Below are 12,964 nucleotides of genomic sequence, written 5' to 3'. Positions count from 1 at the left end.
GGACCGGCTCAATTTGTAGACCTGTCACCCCCGCCGGACTTGATTGTTTTTACAGGGGGTGAATGTGCTGAATTATGTGCCATCGTAATTCACACTGTATTGCCTTGCATGTATTGTGTCCTTGTGGGCTCTGTGTATGAGCCGTTGCACGGCTCTGCCCATAGGGGGAGATGAGGAGTTTGTACTGGGCTCCAACCTTGGCTCCGCCCATTAACCGGAAGTATAAAGCACTGCAGCCGTAAGCCTGCTCTCAGTTCCTCTGGTCGCAGGCTGGCTTAGTTGTAAGACTATTAAAACCACAGTTTACTTCCAATCACGTGTCTAGTGAATTGATAATCACATCAATGATGACATGCTTTCCTGGGTCCAGCCGCTCTTAGGTCTGCAGCATAACACGTGCTCATTTTTATAATTAGCCAATTTGTGTGTTGGGGGGGGGGGGGGGGTGGTTTCCATATCCCTTAAAGAACATTTGTTAGGTAGGTAACCAGTAGGGCGAAATATCCAGTAGAAAGACTTACATTTATCTAGTGCCTTTCATAACCTCACATCCTGAAGCACACCAACTGATGAAGCACTTTTTCACTGTTCTAGTGCGGGAAATGCAGCAGCTAATTTTCAGTGTCCCACAAGGAGCAATGTGAGACGAAACGATGTTGACTGACACTGGCCAGGATAACGGGGATAACACACCTGGCTCTTTGAAACAGTGCTGCTGAATCTTTTACTTGAGAGAACAGACCCAGGGTCTCAGTTTCAGCACCTGATCCAAAAGACGGCACCATCGACAGTAGCACCCCCTCAGTAATGGAACTGGAGTGTCAGCCTCGATGGTTGTGCTCATTTGGATTTGGACCCACAATCTCCGAATTCAGAGGTGAGAGTGCGACCAACTCGCCCATGGCTGACACAAATGGAAGGACTTTTAAAAAACCCCTTGTGAATGTGACCGGAATTTTGTCTCCCTTTCTTTCTTTGTTGGGAAAATGGAAACTTGGATAGGTGCCAGTTGTTTTTACGCTACCAGTGTGGTGTTGGAGAGAGCAGTGAATTTCAGGTTGGGTGTAGACTGGGGGGAGGGGAGCAGAGGGAAGTTGTTCATTCATCCATGATGATGGGTACAATTACTTTCTGGGTTCGTCACGCTGCAATTCCAAAGCCCTCAGGTGGAATACTCATTTTTTCCTTTATCTTTGCAACGCTTTTACGTGCCGAAAAAGACCCTGAGAGCAATAAATAAATTAAGGGCTGATTGTAACGTTTTGTGAACGACGCATCAGCGATCGCCCCTCACTCGATGGCGCTGCACCGCCAGGCGCGCCGCTGATTGGCCAAGGGTTCCCAAGCACCCGCACCCTAGCCGTAAACCGCGGGCCGACCAAACCTGCTGGGTCCTCGCCCCGCCCACCCTCTGTGACGTCACCGGACGGACGTCGGTCGGACCCAATGGGCGGGGCGGATGGGCGGGGACCGCCGCGGGGGTCGGACCAATGGGCTCGCGGGCCACCGGGAGGCGGGGCCCAGCCCGCGCGCGGTGCCTGGAAGCTAGTGTGAGCCGCGCGTAGTAAAAGGCGGCGGGGCAGGGGCTGTCTTTGAGCGGATGACAGTTATTCCTCTCAGGTGCGGAGCGGCCGCCGATGAGGATCGAAACGAAATAAACGGGCGGCGGTTCCCCGCGATCGGTGGCGGTCGGGGGAAAAAAACCCGGGAAGAGTGTGGGACCGAGCGGCCAGAGCACAAAAAATAGAGGCGGAGGAGGGTGGTCGGCGTGAGGATCCCGGGAGGGGTGACGGCGGTCGGCCCGAGAGGCTTCCTGTTTCCAAAAGGCTCGGCCGCCCCCTTTCCTTCCGAGTTAGGCCGTGTCTCCTGGAGAATCGACAGCGGAAAGGGAGCGGGGAGAAGGTAAGCCGGGCGATGGCGGTTGACTGATGTGTGCGGGGGGGGGGGAGAGGGGGTGTGTGCGCGAGCCCGAGCCGGCTGACAGCAGGTGGACATGTTGTTGGCCGTGAGCTACCTCGGCGCGAGCAGCACCTCAGCAAAGGGGCAGCTTTCAGCCTGCGGCAGAACGGCCGCTTATTCCCTTCCAGTCATCCCATTGTGTGCGCGGAATTCTACATGTCCTAAGAGCGCAGGGAACAAATTATTACGCTAAGTTCAACCTATAACCAAAGAGTGGTGTTGGAGGGCGTTCTTGGATAGGCTTGAGCAATTTTCTGCTATCCTTAAATAGTCAGAGTTGCAATGATTCTGACGTGACAGATTGTTTGCATATGACAAAAGAACCAGATCATTATTTTGGAGCTGCTCGTGGCACCTCATTTTCTTGATGGACCCCAAATACAGAGATTCAGAGGGTCACCAAGTGGCCTGTTTGCGGGTTGTTGATGATCACCGTAGACTGTTTAGCACTGGGCTAAATCGCTGGCTTTGAAAGCAGGCCAGCAGCACGGTTTGATTCCCGTAACAGCCTCCCTGAACATGCGCTGGAATGTGGTGACTATGGGCTTTTCACAGTAACTTCATTTGAAGCCTACTCGTGACAATAAGCGATTTTCATTTCATTTTCAGACTGATGGTTACTCATTTATATGTCTCCTTTCTCGACCTCACGCCGTTCCAAAGCCCTTTGCAGCCAGTTAAGTTTTTGTTGGAATTACCATCCTTGCTGTAATGCAGCGAAACGCAGTTGCCAATTTCTGCACAGCAAAGTCCCAGAGGTGATGAATGACATTTAACATTGGTTTGAGTTTGAAATGTTGACCTGGACATCAGGAGAAAACCCCTGCGCTGCTTTGATTAGTGTCAAAGGATCTCTTCCGCCTCCCATGAACAAGCAAATGGGTCCCTGGTATAATGTCTCGGGGGCTCTTAGCCTGAGTGACTTGTGCAAGCCTCTGGAGTGGGGTTCGAACCCAGGAGGAACTTTTAATTTACAGGCAAGAGTAGGCCACAGTTGACATCTAGACACATTATTCTCACACTGCTGTGCTTCACTTTCCTTTTATGATTCTCCTGTAAAGCCTACCTCTGACCAAGCATTTGGTCAACTGTAATATCTCTTGTGGCACAGTATCAGATTTTCAGAACAGCTCTTGAGAAGCGTCTTGGGTTATTTTACTGTGTTAAATTTGTATTGTAAATACAAGTTGTTGTGTACATAAATATTGTCTTTGCTTCAACAACTCTGCTGCTGGGAGCAATGAAAGTGTAATTAATTGTATGTTGTGAGAGATCTGATGTAAACCTGTGATGCCAGATTAAATGAATGTAGGCTTTTCTTTAAGACCACCCATGGCCATAAAATTTCCAATATTTAACTTGAGGAAGAACAGCGAGATAGCTGAGAATTAATGCCGTTTCTCATTTTCTAGTTTTCAGTGACTTTCATATTTTCATTTAAAAAAAAAAGCAGCAGTTGGCAGTTCCTCATGAACTCTATGATGAGTTCAGCAGTGGCTTAGTTGATGGTACTGTTGTCTCTGAGTCACAAGATTGTGGTTTAAAGTCCCACTGCAGGACTGGAGCACCAAAATCAAGACTGACACTCCAATTCTTTACAGTAAGAAGTCTTACAACACCAGGTTAAAGTCCAACAGGTTTGTTTCAAACACGAGCTTTCGGAGCATGGCTCCTTCTTCAGGTGAAGAAGGAGCCGTGCTCCGAAAGCTCGTGTTTGAAACAAACCTGTTGGACTTTAACCTGGTGTTGTAAGACTTCTTACTGTGCTCACCCCAGTCCAACGCCGGCATCTCCACATCATGACTCCAATTCTTAACTGAGCGTCCCTCAATTGCATTACATAGGAGGTGCAGCCTTTCAGATGAGATGTTAAACCAATGCCCTGTCTGCTCTTTCAAATTGTATGTAAAATACATTATAATCCTACTTGTGATTAAAGATGATGATTATTATTAATAATAATCTTTATTATTGTCACTAGTCGGCTTACATTAACACTGCAATGAAGTTACTGTGAAATCCCCTGTTGTCAACAGCGTCTGTTCGGGCATACTGAGGGAGAATTCACCTACTGACCAATGGCAGTATTTCATAGAAGAGTAGGAGTTATCACATTACTGTTTGTGGGACCTTGCTCTGCAGACATTAGCTGCTGTGTTTCCTTGACAATCATATGAAAAGTACTTAATTGATTGCAAAGTGCTTTGGGATGCTGAGGTCAAGAACAATAATATATAAATGCAATTCTTTTCTGCTCCGTTATGTTATGCTGTGCACACAGTAGCTGATGTGTTTTCTGCTATACAATGGGGGTTGCAGAAGTACTTCATTGGCTGTTTAAAAAAAAACTTGGGATGTTGTGTGGTCACAAAAGGCACTGTATAAATGCAAATCTTTTTTTTATTGCCACCCACAGTGAACACACTTTCTGAAGTACTTGAAGTGTATATTCAGTAATGATATATTCCTACATAAGGTCATGTAAACCTATGGTGCAGAAACATAGCCCATCATGCTTTGGACAGCTCTTTGAAAGAGCCATTCATTTGTCTTACTCCCCAACCCTTTGTCCAGATAGATATCCTGTTGCTATTTGAAAGATACTATTAAATTTTCTTCCACCACCCATTCACGCCATGTGTTCCAATTCATCGTAACTCTTAAAATAAAATTCCCTCATTCTTCTTTATGGTACTTTGCAAGTTATCTTAAATTTGTATTCTTTGCTTAGTAATTCACCTGTTACTGGAAACCATATCTCCTAAATGAAATTCAGCAAAGCTCCCTGCTCTGATTGCTGTGTGTGAACAATGAATACAAACTAGATTGGTATTTTTGTGATGGATCCCAATGGTCGACTGTTACTGGTGAGAAATCATAAGGATGGAAGTAAAGATGTGTTTTGAGACAGAATGGGTAAGGTGAGACTACTTTGGAATATGGAGAAGTTCAGGAAACCTGTTTGGGTGTATCAGATGTGAATGTGTATTGTGTTTCTTTCTAAATATGGTTTCCAGTCACTGCTGTATGTGTAATTGGAAGAGTTGAGCAAATGAGAGACAATTTTGCGGTAGTAATGGCAAGAAGTTGAAGGCCAAGTAGTGAGAGTATTCCTTTATCTTTTAAATGGTTGATCATAGAATGTGTTATGGGACTCCTCAGGTGTTTCAAGACAAGGTCTCCATGGAAATTACCCAGGAAGTTTGAGCTTTGGCTGGACAATTCCCTGCTCCTAAGGATGCTCCAAAAAGTCTCCAACTGAGTTAGAGTTGAAGACTTCAGATGGTTTCAACTTACTTACCTGGAAAGTTACCCAGGTCATGTTAGACAGAAAAAATCCTAGTTTAAGTCCTGGGAAACTATAAACTGATACACCAATCACTCACATGGACCTCCCTGACATGACCTGACCAGCTCCCACCACTTGACTCATCGCCCTGCCCCACCCTACTTGTATCCACTTACTTCACCCACCCTACCCCCTTGCCCGTTACAAGTGGCTTTGATTTCTGTGTTGAACAGTGTGCTACATTGCAGAAATTTAGGTTCAGACAATCATTTTCCATTTTCTCATCCAGGGTTAGGGCATCTATTTTTTTCACATGCGCTGATGTTGCAAGTGTGACTTTAGCATTGTTATTGCCAAGATTTTCTCTGATTTTTGAATGATAAATGCTCTGAAAGGTATTCCTATTATTTTCAATTGAATTAAAATATCTATACTGGTCTCAAAGATTGGATATTTTGATTCCTGCTATGACGATTTATACAGCTATTGCATCTCCAATGTGGCGGATGACCTTTTAGCCGATTCTCAGCTATAATTGCATAGGTATGGATTTTGGTGTATTGAACAATAATTTCCTGTGGAAAGTGTAAAGAGTTTTAACAATTTGTTAGTTTTGAAGAATCATAATTCTCAGCAGATGATCAGAATTATATAACTGATTTCCACAAAAGTTAACTGTTTAAAATCCTTGTTCATTTGATCACAGTTACATTTGTTTCAATATATCTCATTTGCAAAGTATAATTTTTAAATGAAAACATTTCCCCTTCCTGTGTTTTCTCCCAGAAAATAATCTGAACTTGTTTTATGGAGAATTGAGTGAGCCATTGTAAACTGTACATTTCATTTCTAATGTGGGAATAATTTTAACGTATTTAACTGTACCAACAAAGTGCAAAAAAATTGAACTTGGGCAGTAAGGAAAGTGCATTTAAGAGTAATTTATGCACTTTCCTTACTGGAAAATAACCGTCAGTAACCATGGCTAGTATTGTCTTTGATTTGAATACATCCCAAGAGTTAGTCGGTTGGTTGTTCAGAACTTAATTATTGCAGAAAAAACGCATTTTGACAAAGCTTTTCATCTTGCACTCAACAGGACAATCTGAAGAATACCAATGTCAGGGATGTTTTTTTTTCTATGGAAAACAACATTTTTATACTGTATGAGAGGAGTGCTGATTGGTTGGCAATTGGTCTGATTAGTAGAGGCGTCGCCATGGGGAATGGTGACTGACCGCTAACTGCCAACCTTTATTTGAAAATTTATTTTTTAAAACATTTTTTATTTAAGACTTTTTACATATATACACAAAACATCAGAAGACTAAAACATCAACCCGAACCACAAATCCCTGATCTCTCCCAATACCAACACCCACCACATCCTGCCTGCGTTCCCAAATTTTACCCCCTTATTCTGCCTCCCTCCCCCGCTGACCCATCAATCCTCCTTAAAGAAATAAATGAATGGTTTCCACCTCCGGGTGAACCCTTCTACCGACCCCGCAAAGTGAATTTGACCATCTCCAACCACAGGAATTCTGCCAGGTCATTCACCCTTACCCCTGCTGTTGGTGGCTCCGAGTCCCACCAACACAACAAAATCTGTCTCCGGGCAATCGGGGAAGCCAACGGCAATCAGGGAAGCCAACGGCAATACATCGGACATGGCCTCCTGGATCTTCTGGGGGCATTGTTGGACAGCTGAATTAATGTCATACCAGTGTTTAACGTACTTTAAGAGATGTGCGGCATTCATTTGGTGTTTGATGGACTCTAAATAGAGCTTTTTGTTTTATAAGTTTAGAGTATACCCAAAAATTTTTTTCCCAATTAAAGGGCAATTTAGCTTGGCCAATCCACCTAACCTGCATATCTTTGGGTTGTGGGGGTGAAACCCACGGTGACATGGGGAACAACCCTAATAGAGCTTGACATTGATTCCTTGTGTATCTTGATAAATGCAATCTAATGTAAAAAGTATGAGGGAACTGGAGAAACAAATGTGAACAGCATGCAGTTGAGAGAACAGATAATTATAACATTTGAAATGTATATTCTTCATCACTTCAGATTAATCAGCTAAGTGTTTCTAGTTTTTGATTTTATTTCTAATGTAAATATGATTCTCCTTTATAGTTTCACCCTATCCAATCAGAACTTTAACCATAAACCTCAAAGTAGGATTTATTTTGAAAGGATCTTTCCTGAAATGTTTCCAATTAATTGACAGTTAATACCAGCATAAGTAATCTTAAAGTAGCTATTGTATTTAAAAGTTCTGTTTGGTGAAATATAATTTTTCATTTATGTGAAATGTTTCACTCTTCATGGTGTATAATTACAAAAATTCAATGGAACCTCAGCATTAGACATCTTGCGAGTTGAACTATAACTGATGTGTAATGAACCTCTGGATTAATACCTCGCTGGTTGATAAAGTGTAACTGGAAGTGTCAATAATATAACATTGATCTCTTTTTCTCTCTTCTGATGATTTATTGGACAAAGAAAGTGCTGTGCAGAAGAATTAGGTCACAAATTCTACTCATGATTGGACTGAGTTGGCTGATAGTAACTGTGACAGTAGATCTTGATGTTCTTTAGTTAATGAAGGGATGCTATTTTTGCAGTTCCTGCTCCTGAATGCTGTTTAATGACCTGCCCCTTCAAACCTCCACCTTGCTCCCATCTGTATTTTAATGTTGAGGAAGACACGACTGTGAAATACTATCCACAGTTGAAACGCCCTGCAGTCAATTACTGTTCAGGGACACACATTGGCATTAGATAATGGATGAGGGGTGGGATCCATGGCTCTTGACCACGGTAAAAATCCTCAATGTGATGTATGAAGAGTGAAATTGACCGATTTCTGTAAAACATAATTTTATCAACAGTGAATACAGTAATATTTGCTATCATACAAGTAAGAGCTTAGAAGGTGAAAAATGTGAACCTTGTAACATAGATGATCAGTCACTGAAATGTATGCAGCTGAGTTTGTGCTGCACTGTTAAATCAGACAGTAAATGTGGACAACTTAGTATCGCTCATTTAAAGCCCATTCATTTTTGCGTGGTTACTGTGCACTGTCTTTTTAAAAATAAACTGCGACTTCCTTCTCCTGAGCTTGCTGCTTCCTACTCTTGAACCTTTGATGCTTCCTGCCCCTCTCTTGAGCCCTTGCTCTTTAGAGGGAGTGAGTGAAGGAGCAAGAGGGACAGCGCAGCAAGTGGGAGGGAGGTGCAAGTAAAAGTGAGTATTTGACATTGTCCAAGTGTTGATATGGGATATCTGATTGAAAGTGTAGGTTACATGTTGAGTGAACATGTTTTTCTTTTAATTAAAAAAAACAATTCTTTTTTTTTCCAATCGAGGGGCAATATAGCGTGACCAATTCACCTACCCTGCACATCTTTTTGGGGGTCAGACCCACGCAGACACGGGGAGAATGTGAAAACTCCACTCGGACAGTGACCCGGGACCAGGATCGAACCCAGGCCCTCAGTGCGTGAGGCAGCAGTGGTGAACGTGCACTTTATCAATATAGTTTTGAAAGTGGCCACCAGGAGGTGCATAAAGTCTCTGGATTTATTTTTAAAAATTGCCAGATCAGAGTTCCTGAGTGAATATTTGCAGTTTTTGTTTTGTTGTTGAAGGAGCAGAACAGATGGAATTCCTGTGAGATTCCAATCAGATTTATGAGCATGTATAAATAAAGTTCCTTAGTTTCAGAATTATGAAAAGGGGCTGGTTTAGCACAGGGCTAAATCGCTGGCTTTGCAAGCAGACAAAGGCAGGCCACCAGCACGGTTCAATTCCCGTACCAGCCTCCCCGAACAGGCGCTGGAATGTGGCAACTAGGGACTTTTCACAGTAAATTCATTTGAAGCCTACTTGTGACAATAAGCAATTTTCATTTCATGTTCATTTCATTTCAAAATGTACATACAGTTTTTGTTTAGTCTAAATGTGTAAACAAAAATCAATTCAATCAAACAACAGCTAAAATCACAGCAGTGAAAGATGTGAATACTAATCAGAATATCCAGAGCTCACCCTGCTCAGTGCTTCGCTCCAGAGTCCCCACCCCACCTCTGACCCCAGTTCGTCCTCCCATTTTTGTGTGGTCCCGTCCAGTGGTGTTCGGGCTCTGTCCAGTAGCTGTCCGTATATTTTCCCACATAGCCCCCTCCCCTCTCTCTCTCTCGCTGCTTGTGCCTATCAGCTCCTCTAGTAGTGTGCTTTCTGGGGCCCAGGGGTACCCTACTTTCTCTTTGCGGAGGAAGTGCTTTATTTGGAGGTGTCTCAATTACTGTCCACTTGATAGTTTCCAGTTCCTCGTCAGTTCATCCAGTGTCACCAGTCTGTGCCCTACGTAGAAGTCCCCGACCGTCAGTGTGCCCCTGTCCCGCCTCCATCTTTTGAAGGTGGTATCTAGCATGGCTGGGGGAATCTATGATTGCTGCAGATGGGGGGCCATAAGGGACATTTTGGTATCCCAAAGTGCTGCTCAACTGGGTCCACGTTCTCAGCGTGGCCACTACCACTGGGCTCGTTGTGTACCTTGTTGAGGAGGATGGGAGTGCTGCTGTGGCCAGGGCCCGGAGGGTTGTTCCTTTACAGGATACCTCCTCCATTTGTACCCAATCTGTCGGGTTCTTGTACCCATCCCCTCATCTTTTTTGCCATGGCTGCCCAGTGGTAGTATTGTAGGTTCGGTAGAGCCAGGCCCCCTCTGACTTTCCCTCTTTGCAGTGTCGGTTTGGGAATTCTTGGGTTCTTGCCCCCCCCCCCCCCATACAAACACCATGATTAGCCTGTCTATGTTTTGTAAAAAGGCCTTGGGGATGAAGATCGGGATGGTTCTAAGCAGGAAGAGGAACCTTGGCAGTACGTCCATCTTGATCGTCTGCACTCTTTCCGCCAGGGAGATTGGGAGTGAGCCCCACCAATGAATGTCTTTTCTGACTTCCTCCACCACGCTGGTCAGGTTCCACTTGTGGATCTGTGTCCAGTCTCTGGCTATTTGGATCCCCAGGTAATGGAATCTGTTCTGGTCCGTTTTGAATGGGAGTCCTTCCAGCCCTGTCTCTCTCCCTTTTGCCCAGGTTAAGTTTGTAGCCTGAGAAGGTTCTAAACTCTTTCAGTATTTGTAGTATTGCTGTCAGATCCCTCCTGTGGCTTCGAGAAATAGAGGAGCAGGTCATCTGCATAGAGTGAGACTCTGTGCTCTCTGTCTCCTCTCCGGATTCCCTTCCAGCTTTTTGCGTCCCGCAGGGCTATCGCCAGGGGTTCGATCGCTACCGCGAACAGGAGTGGGGGCAGGGGGCAACCATGTCTTGTTCCTCTCTGTAGCTGGAAGTATTCAGAGCTGGTGGTGTTAGTTCGGACACTAGCTTTGGGAGCATTGTACAGGACTGTTTCAATTATAATTGCATAGACTGAGGTACCCTCACTGACTGAGGGGGGGGTTGTTGGGTTACGGGTGTAGGGTGGATACGTGGGTTTGAGTAGGGTGATCATGGCTCGGCACAACATTGAGGGCCGAAGGGCCTGTTCTGTGCTGTACTGTTCTATGTTCTATGTACCCGGGTGGCAGGAGGGAATAAATACTCATAAGAATTGATCAAAGTTGTATTGTAAATGGGGTGGCGCAGTGCTTAGCTCTGCTGCTCATGCCGTCGAGGACCTGGATTCGATCCCGGCACCAGTATGTGTCTCTGTGGTGTTTGCACATTCTCCACGTGTCTGTGTGGGTCTTACCCCACAACTCAAAGATGTGCCAGGTAGGTAGGTTGGCCACGCTAAATTGCCCTTTAATTGCAAAATTATTTTAAAAATTGTATGGTATGAATTGTATAAAGCAGTGTTTGTCTTTGTATAAAAAGTGAACATTAATGCAGCATGTTGGTCCCAAGATAGGACACCATGGTAGCACAAGTGATTAGCACTGTGGTTTCACAGCGCCAGGGTCCCAGGTTCAATTCCCTGCTGGGTCACTGTCTGTGCGGAGTCTGCACGTTCTCCCCGTGTCTGCGTGGGTTTCCTCCGGGTGCTCCGGTTTCCTCATACAGTCCAAAGACGTGCAGGTTAGGTGGATTGACCATGATAAATTGCCCTTAGTGACCAAAGGAGGGGTTATTGGGTTACGGGGATGGGGTGGAAGAGAGGGCTTAAGTGGGTCGGTGCAGACTCGATGGGCCGAATGGCCTCCTGCACTGTATGTTCTATGTTCACCAGAGCTGATTGCCTGTGGTTTTTCCACACCACAGTACATGTGATAGAGAGATGCATGTTAAATGGGAGTACAAGTGGAGTATCTCTTTTTTTTTGTTTTCCCCCACTTAAGATGCACATTTGGATTATTTGGTAAGATGTGAGTTACAAATTTGGGTCTGCGTGGATTCTTCCTTTAGTTCAATGGAGTCTGTTCTCCTGTAAGTACATGCTGGAATTAACTCTTACTATCTGTTATCTACCTGAATGATAGCCCAACTCAAAGTGTGTGACAACTTTTGTAATTGGACCCAGAAAGTTTTGATTTCCCTCCACTCCTTATCTTTTCCAAGGTGAGCTGATTAGGCCAGGAATAGCAGTTTATTCATAGTCAGTAGACATTATTATAGTGCAATCGTAAAGTTTAGTCTTGCACAATTCAGTCTGTATATAGTGCCTTCATATCATAATGTAAAGTAATAGCTATAATATACTTTCCCACCTTAGTGATGCTGTTGTGTTGCTTTACCAGATTGGCTCCTAACCATCCTCTTTTCAGTACATAAAGGCTGCCCTTGCAGTTTTCTGCTTTAAAGCCTGATTGACTTCCCAAATAGCTGCCATTTTGTATTTTTGTCTGAGTTCACCTGAGAGAAAAGACCAATGCAAGGTACTCTAGCACAAGTGTTTTTCAAACTTTTTTCCCCAGGACCCACTTTTCGCAATCGGCGGACCTTCGGGACCCACACCGGCCAATATTCGCGGCACGCCATTATTGCTTATCTTTAATGTGGCAGGTGGGCCTGTTTGGTCATCATGATCTCTCTTGTTTTGTCATTCAGTGTTACATTTCTGCTAAGGACTTCAGCTGACGATGCAAGTTCTCGCTGCATGCTTCGAAAAAAATCAAGAGGTTTGGCCATGCTTAGTCTTCAAATGCCTTTGAAGATTTGAGGGTTTAAACTTTCATTTGCCAGTACTTCCCTGCATATAACACACATTGTCTTTGCATCCTAATTTGTATTGGCACAATTTAAGCCATACCTCAAGAAACCATCTTTCTGGGCAGCACGGTGGCACTGAGGGAGTAGCACTGCTGCCTCATGGCGCCGAGGTCCCAGGTTCGATCCCGGCTCTGGGTCACTGTACATGTGGAGTTTGCACATTCTACCCGTGTTTGCGTGGGTTTCGCCCCCACAACACAAAAGATGTGCAGGCTAGGTGGATTGGCCATGCTAAATTGCCCCTTAATTGGAAAAAATGAATTGGGTACTCTAAATTTCTTTTAAAAAAAACCATCTTTCTACTGCTTTGTTCCCGATTTCGGTTTCTTCATTGTTTGTTCACCAGAGGCCCTGGAGCTCGGGATACAGCTCACAGCAGCACTGCTTTGTCCTGCCACGGACTCTCCTGAGAAGTTTTCTCCAGCAGATTCGGCTGTGAGATCCTGGCCTGTTGTGCCTCGGGGTTCTCTCTTCCTTATTACGAAAT

The 12,964-nt window shown here is 44.5% G+C and overlaps 1 protein-coding gene across 3 annotated transcripts in view; it reads left to right on the top strand.

The window, feature by feature from the left end:
* Nucleotides 1–1,512: 1,512 nt before the first annotated feature.
* Nucleotides 1,513–12,964, top strand: part of scai (suppressor of cancer cell invasion) — a 222,252-nt gene continuing 210,800 nt past the window's right edge. For all 3 annotated transcript variants that reach the window (XR_005458494.1, XM_038781892.1, XM_038781891.1), the window contains exon 1: nt 1,513–1,902. The gene's annotated coding sequence lies outside the window, so the exon portion shown is untranslated. The remainder of the gene's footprint in view (nt 1,903–12,964) is intronic.

The sequence above is a fragment of the Scyliorhinus canicula genome, chromosome 21, assembly GCF_902713615.1.
Source record: "Scyliorhinus canicula chromosome 21, sScyCan1.1, whole genome shotgun sequence".
Lineage (NCBI taxonomy): Eukaryota > Metazoa > Chordata > Chondrichthyes > Carcharhiniformes > Scyliorhinidae > Scyliorhinus > Scyliorhinus canicula.
This window is presented reverse-complemented; position numbering and strand designations above follow the sequence as displayed.